Source organism: Mesocricetus auratus, unplaced genomic scaffold, assembly GCF_017639785.1.
Source record: "Mesocricetus auratus isolate SY011 unplaced genomic scaffold, BCM_Maur_2.0 Super-Scaffold_100676, whole genome shotgun sequence".
NCBI classification, from domain to species: domain Eukaryota; kingdom Metazoa; phylum Chordata; class Mammalia; order Rodentia; family Cricetidae; genus Mesocricetus; species Mesocricetus auratus.
Window position 1 is genome coordinate 177466300 of NW_024429266.1, and position 8463 is coordinate 177474762.

Below are 8463 nucleotides of genomic sequence, written 5' to 3' on the forward strand. Positions count from 1 at the left end.
TAGACAGGCAAAGTAATGTAGCTTCACTGAGTTAAACAAATGTAACATAAAAGAAAGCAGTACCTTTTGCATCATTAAACAAATATTACACAACAAAAACAAATGCAAAACCTCATAAGCTAATATTCTACAACACACCCCTTTTCTAAGAAGATCCCTGAATCTTATGGGGAGGGTGCTGTATGAATGTTCCATTTGGGACTGGGTACCCCACAGTCTTTTATTCTCTTTATATTAAGAAGTTGCAAAGGTTCTCTGTGTTAATTGGCATCTACTGTAAGGAAAAATTTCTCTGATGAAGAATTGAAGATGTTCTGGTCTATAGCTATAGCAATAAGTCACTGGGAGTCATTTCAATACCATATCCTTTTAGCAGAGGGCCTAAGAGCTATTTATTCACAGGTTCTTGGCCCTTTAAACAACACCCAAGTGCGGGTTACATCTCATGGAGCAGGCCTTAGGTTTCAGCAGAAAGTGGTTGTTTACTTCCATAACATTTGTACCACTACTGTACCAGTGGTTGTGTCTTGTCAGGCCAGGAGTATAACTAGCAGGGCTCACAGCCAGGTGAGACTGAAGATTATTTCTTTTCTTCAGACAGGTGCTTAACAACTTTCATCACCATGAACACTAGCCAGTAGGAATGAAACTTGCCAGGTGAGTTAGCTTGATATCTCCATGCTCTGTGACTCTGGTATGTCTTCAGTAATAGGATCTTATTGACACATTCTGGAGGGCAGTCAAGAGTACTGTTTATAACCTGTTACAGCTTGAGTTGGGGGTATCTAGGTTACTTCATTGGTCAAGAGCTCAAAAACAGATAACCTGTCCCTGGTATTATATTTTTTTATTTGCTAACATGATGTATCTAGTTGAGGTAATGTCCCTCTGTTGTGGGGTAACTCCATTAACAAATTACTTTCTCTTGTAAGAATTATATAAGTTGCTTTCCCCAACAAGTGCCAAGGCTACTGGATCTGACAATGTTAGACCACAGCGAGTGACACCCCAGGATGGTTCTGAGCTAGACTGCCTGGGCTAAGCAAAAAGAGTTAGTTGGTGTCTGAGGCAGAGTGTTTATGCTTTCTGAGACCCAGTCTTCCTGTTTCCCAAGTCACAATGATGTGTACTCTATAGGTTTGCTGTGACAAGTGGCTCTGTAAGTACCAGAGAAGCAACAACCTCACAAGGGATCTACTACCTCAGAAGCAAAACTGTTGAAGTCTAGCAGAATCACATGGCCTCTTCCAACCTTGATCTGGACACTTTCTGCGTGTCCTAGAAATCTTGACCAAAGGATTGGGAAGCCACATTGAGCAACAGACACCCATGTAAATAACTTTGCTTTGACTTTTTGCAAAACACACACTGTTGTGCCAACCAAGTTCATGAAAACAATTGTTCAGGAAGTCTGTTTTCTTAGCTTCTAAATAATAGTGCTGCATTGCATGGAGGAATGTTATTTACATTCAAAGATTAAAGGTTTGTGAAAAACTTTGCCATCAGAGATTCTGAAAAATCAGCAAGTTTTCAGTTTTGTGTCCAGTTTTTGACATTTCCTTCAACATTGCACAAAACTAGAGCCTGTGTCTGAATGCAAACAGCTCTGTGTAGAAATAAAATGGTTATGCTGCTGTTCCAGATCTGTCAGGCCAAGTGTCTTCTACTCTTACAAGGGACCAAAGAACCTTGTCTCTGGTTTTCATATACTCCAAAAGAGACTTACATGCACATACTATAGAAAAGGACACTGAGACAAAAAGAGTCACTTAGTGGTGCCAGGAAGGTTTTACAGCATCATGCTGGTGTCAGGGAGATTGACCTGACACAAACTGGCCTAAATTTAAGTTAGAATACATGGTAATTCAATCCAACCACCCCTGGATCACAAACAAACATATAACCACTGGGCCACTTTGGATGCATCTGGATAGGTGATTTTGTAAGCATGGATCTGTCTCTCTGAGAACAATGTACTGAACAGTTTATATGATGTTCTTAGGACATAAATTACTTCACCCATGTACCTCAGCAATGTGTCTTTTCATTCAATTCAGTTTGGACACTGTCTATGTGGAGTTGGTACCAGATCTTACAGGCTGCAGACTCAGTTCCCAAGACTGATCACACATGTTTCAGATGCCTCAAATTACTTTATTCGTGCTTCTGGAAGTCTGGCTGTGGACAGGATTTCCACAATCTGTGCTTTGGTGTATTAATTTACTAGAATGGCCACAGAAGGCCAGAAACAAAAAAATATTAAAGGTGCATAGGGAATGGTCTCAGAGCTCCCATGTGGTTAGTGCTTACCCCTTCACTGGCACTACCAAGCCTTTGGCAATCAGAGAACCCTCTAATCTCTATCTTTCTGAGTTTCAATGGAAACTTCATTAGATAACAAAGACTGATTAAGTAATTGTCCACAGTTACCAACATATCCTTCAACAGCCTCCTTCTCCCCAGGTTGGGGATGGAGCTAAATGTCCAATATTCTCTTCTTGCCTGTCTTTAAGGTGACCAGCCACGTCTTGAGGTTTTCTGGGGGTGGCCCATTAACTTTCAGTTTTTGACATATAAATAAATCTTGCCTTCCCTGAAGATTTTAGGGGTCCTTTGGCAACCAAACATACATTTCATGCTATTACTAAACACTTTTGTTGGCTTTTCAAAATATTTTCTAGCTAACAATAAGATTAAATTTTTGCTTTTTTTCCATCTGTAGAACTTTTAGTGGTGAAATGAGACAACTAAATGGCGCTCTGCCTGCAAGAGTATGAAATAACTTCTTAAACAATGCTAATTTGTATAATTGGATCTTTTGTAAGAAAGGTAAGCAAAGGCATAAATCAGGGTAAAGATAAATGACCATCCTAAGGTGCATGGTACTATCTGTTTACTTTTCTGCACTTTCCTCATCTCCGTAGTAAATTTGATCTTTGTTTTAGAAAAACAAACAGATACAGAGGAAAGACCTGGAACATTCAGAGATGATTAAAGAATATATTCTCTAATGAATGCATAATTCATTTTGAGCCAATGTTTATGACTTCTGGGTGGAAATTCTAGAGTTAAAGGTGGGGGAATTGAGGTGGATATGCAGCAGGTACACACGGTGCTTTAACTAAAAAGCACCCATTCCTCACTCGGTCCCACAAAGTAACTACAAGCAGGAAAATGCCTGACATCTCTCTTTCATTTCTATCTGTCTCCATGAACATCTCCCTCTCAGGTGAAGCACCCTGTTCTAGATCCTCCAGCCATATTTGAAGACGTCTGGTCATTGTCTTACACTTGCAGTCACTTTAGACTCTGGGAACAATGAGGTTGATCAACAAACACCCCTCTGACTAAACTAAAACTGTTACCAAACAGACTACCCCTAAGTGAGGGTAACTGTCAGCTAGGATGAGGCCGTACCCCGCAGCAGAAGTAAGTGGTCACCTCATGAGAACCAGATTGCTACCCTCAAGCGGTGATGACAATGACAAACTTCAAACCATGCTGCAGAACCAGAGCTGAGCAAGGACCAGCCATATAACACCTGGAAAACAGCTGCTTAATTTTGCATACCTGTTGCCCCTGCCCCAATTCTCCTCTTTAAACCTGAAAAGCATGTCAGTGTCCTGAAGACAGACTTGTGGTTGTTGAACCCCTTTATCAGTTCTTCTTTTCGATGTGGTCACATATATTATATCTCCTTTCTTTTCCTTTCGCAGTTAACTATGCCTGTAACTAATATTTTGGATGGTGGCTGCCTCACTGTTAGGACTCTGGGAGCCCTGGAATTTGCTCTAGAACTTAAGCCAGAGTTGGACTTGGGCAGGGTTAGAGGGAGAGCTTTTGGTCACCCTCCCCCTTCTCCTCTGTCACTTGACAGAAGCCAGTGTTACTGCTGCATATACAGAGATTTGGAGTCATATTATAGGGCTTTGTATGCATGTTTTCTCTCTGTTTCAATCTAGTAGGAATGCCTTTGTGGTCCTGCAAAGTGAGGAGAGAAGAAACCTTGCAGAGTTCGTTGGATTAATTATCCCTTTCTTTCTTTTCCCTCTTGACAACTTTTCTCAAGCACAAAAAAGTAACTAGCAAGGATTGGAGGCCATTTGAAGACAAGCAAATGAAGAGAGATGTTCAGAACTAAGCTTTATGCTTTTATCTGGCTCGTGAAACACAGTTCAGAGTCATCCCAGCAAAGCAATTATCTGTGGCAATGTGAACACAGATATCACACTCTCCATTGGCTTCTAGCTCTCCTCTATTTTCCCCCACCCGGCTACACGTGGTAATTAGTCATGGCGTTTGGTTATTGCGGAGTTTTTCTGAAAGTGTGGGCTGATTAAGACATTCCTTCTGGTGAATGTATCTGAGGGTGGTGGTTTCTTGATTAAATTTATTGCTTTCAAACCTACAGATTCCGAACTCCGTGGGGTCATTGCCGCAGCACAGCAAGCTGAACAAGCATGCTTTTGAACCCAGAGCTCAGAAGGATTTGGCAATACTGGTATTTCTTTTTCTCAGCTTTCCCGGATTCCAACTAAAGCATTTGTGTCCTTCATCTGCTCCTCATTAAAACATCATCGTCTCTCATGTAAGAGTTCTCAGTGCCTTAGTCAGAACTAAGAATATTCTTTTCCTCCAGACAGCAGCTATGGACTTCCCAAAGCTATGACAGAAAGGCAAGGGCCCAGGCTCTTGAAAGACTGACAGAACCCACTTTATGGTGACATAGGAAAGACAGAGCCTGTGGCATTTGAGAGCTCACTGATTCAAATGCCTGGCTGACACAGACTCTCAAGAGGAGAGCTAACCAAGCTTCAGGCATCAATTGCTTCTGACACATGTGAGTCATCTGACACGAATGTGTCTGAGGGAGGCTGCAAGCACGGGCATTCAGCTTGAATGTGGAAGGGCAAAGCTGGTTCATCCCTCTTCTTGCTATGCACACTCATTCATTCCTTGGTACATAAACTTGCTTTCATCTCATTGGTAATGAATGACAAAACTATATGCACACTAAAGAATTGTTTTGCAATAAATGTCTTTGTGGTTTATTATGAGTAAACATTAGAGTTGTGTATCTATTTTTTGTATCTAAATACCACAGGGCTGTGTAAAAATTTCTCAGTCAGAAAGGGTTCATGAGTAGAAAAGTTTAAGAAGCTTTGGAGTAAGTCACAAATGCTGATGTCCCACATTTGGAAGTCTGGAGATCAGAGAGCAGCATGTGATTGTGTCTTCCTTCCTCCCGAGACCTCTCCCCGTGGCTGAAGATCAACCCATGGCATCACATGATCTTCCCTGTGTCTGAGTCAAAACGTCCTCTTCTTATACTTGATTAGCACTGTCACCAATGTCGTCCTAAAGACCTTGACTTGTTGGTATGGTGGCCCACACCTTTTACCTAAGTACCAGGAGGCAGAGGCAGGCCAATTACTGAGTTTGAGGCCAGCCTGGTCTACAGTAAGAACTACCTACCAGTAAGGGCCACCTAGTGACTAAACTTAACATATGAGGGGGGAAAATGCTATTTAGCTTGTAACAAAAGATAAAGAGAAGCTGGACAGTTCTTTTACTTACCGACATCTGTTATTTGTGTGTATGTGTGCATGCGGACATATGACAGAGGTTGATATTGAGTGTCTTATTTTTTTGAGACTGGTCAGCCAGAGAGCTCCACACATCCAGTTGTGTCTGTCAGAAGAGCACCACTGTGTTAGCTTTTATGTGGGTTTTGGGGATTCAGACTCAAGCCCTCGCACTTGAGCCCAGCACATTGTTAAGTTTGATATTTGAATATCATTCACTCCCATAATATGAATGTGCCCCCTAAGTTTAGGGTATTGAAAACTTAATCCCCAAAGTCACGTGTTAATGGTTAATGGAAATGAGATAAAATATCTTTACAATGACAGTCAGTATTAGAAGAGCTCACCAGGGTGGGGCTCCATGATAACATCAGTGGCTTTATAAGGAATGGAACACAGACCAAAGCAAGTGAATGTGCACTGGCCTGAGATGGCATTCCCTGGCCCAGAAGCCAGAGGACCCTGCCCAGATTATGCTGTCTGATCTTAAGCTCCCCAAACTTTAGAACCCCCCTTTCTCTATCCCTCATAAGCCACCCACTCTGTTTGTCCAGTTACAGCCCATCGCAGACCATGACGGCCCTAAAACAACCACAATCACAAAGGCAACCCAAGCAGACAGACTTAGAAGTTGCTGTAGACCGTCTTTTCTCTGTCCCCACAGCAGTGGTTGAGATGACCTCCCTCACACCTGGAGCAAGCACCATGAGCATGTCCCTACCAGGGTGCCCACTGTTGAGTCTATCACTCTGTCATTCTTGATGCTGATAGCTACAGTTTTCATAAGAATATGTGCAGAAGTTTCTTGAATGACCTTTGGTGGTTTTTGAAATGAACTTGAGTCATTTCTCCTTTGGCTGACTTATTTTAAGTGCCCCACTAATGGGCTTATTTTTAGTATATCAGCATTTGTGGAGAAGCCTTAGACATGGAATGTTAGCCTTTGAATGCACTGCTGAGTGGCATTTGCTGGTCTTCACTGTAGAATCTGCTCTTTGCTATCATGATTGAAGTAAGCCTGCAGTTGTAATGATCCAGCAGGGGCTATGCTGTCTGGAACAGTTTGTATAAAGATTATCTGAACATTGCTAGAACTAAAGGAAATTAATATTATCACCAGAAACATTCTCGCTATGTGTGTGACACCCATTTCTACTTTTCTGACTCTATTCAAGGCTTGTAGTTCTTAACTGTTCTTAATAAACTTCCTTTTCATAGGGAAAACCCACACATGCTTAAAAACATATGCATGTGAATTTTATTCTTAAAATGTCCTTATCTGTTTGAGGTCTATATCTCTTTGGCGAAGTGTTTTTCCCATTCTTAGTTTTTCATTTGTCTGCCTTCCTTTTTCTCCTTCTTTCGTACCAGTCAAAGACATCTATACTATTGTGGGTAATTCTTTTTCTGAAGTGACAGTGTTTACACTTATTAAAGTAGTTGTGAAGTTCTCGTAAGGGAGGGATGGTGAACTGTCAGCATGGGTGGAAAGAAACCACAAGGTTAGTTCTTATTAGCTCAAGTCTCAGTGTTTGACTGTGAAGCCTTATGGAGTGAGGATACCGACAGTCTCTGCATAGTCATTACTCTGACACCATTGTTTATGTTTCACATAATACTGGATTTCAAAGTAGTTTGGTCTTCTAAATATAGGACCCGTTAATAGGAAGACATGTGTATGCTAATGTCTGCCCAATGTGAACACGTTTTTTTCCTGTCTGGGAAGTTAAATATAACTTGCTTATTTCCTCATCTGTTAAAATAAATAGATCTTGCTGGGCAGTGGTGGCACATGCATTTAGTCTCAGCCCTCAGAAGGCAGAGGCAGGCAGATCTCTGAGTTTGAGGCCAGCCTGGTCTACAGAGTGAGTTCCAGGACATCCAGGGCTACACAGTGAAACTCTGTCTTGACAAACCAAAATAAATAAAGTTAATAAGCAGATCTTCAAGACACCACACAACCACTCCAATTACCATATACTTGGGCTGGGCTGTAAGTCTAAATCACATTAGCACTGTACCTCAGAGCCAGTTTTGGCAGTAGTGAAAGTAGTGATCAAGGAAACAACCTTTAGGGGCTTTGTTTCAACTACTATGGAGAAGAAGAGGCCAGATTGCAGTGGTGGTGTTGGTTTCTGTATGGAAACTCCTTATGGAGTGATGTGAGATAACCATAAGAGGGAGACCTGATGATATGCACACGGCCCTAACAAACTGATTCCACTTCCCCAGAAGTCAGCTGCAGTCTTAGATCATGGCCTTTGTTATCAATGTCCTTGGAAGTCAGACACTGCAGGCAATTGCGAGTCCAGATGCATAAAACAGAAGCTTGCAGAATCTAGTTCTTATTCCACCCACATGGAGTGTAAGAAGATCATCAGATTCAGACTGTGTCTTCCTCCTTAACAAATGTCCCTACTGGCAACACACATGTGCTCAGCATCTGCAGTCCACAGCTGCGGTAGTTGGCGCTTGCTTCGTTCCTGTCCACAGAACATGTCTCCCATCCCATGTCCATTCCTATTACAACAGCTTCATTTATCTGTCACATCTGCCCATTGTCAAGCTAATCTTGGTCCTCCTCTGTTTTGGTCTAATGTAGTTACCCAAACTTGGTTCAGGCATTTAACTTTTCTAAACTGGAGTTTTCTCATCTTTCTCTGGGGATGGTACATGCAATATTTAATAATGTAATACTGCTGGAGACAACTATGACTCACCCTAGTATAAGGAGACCTGCCCGATAAGACCTGGGAAAAGGACTCATTGAGTATCTGGCAATGGGGCCTTTTGGAAAGCTGTTCCAATGCATATGGGTATCAGGGAACACAGAGAAATACTGTCCATGATGGTTCCTAACATGGGAAGGGTTAAAATT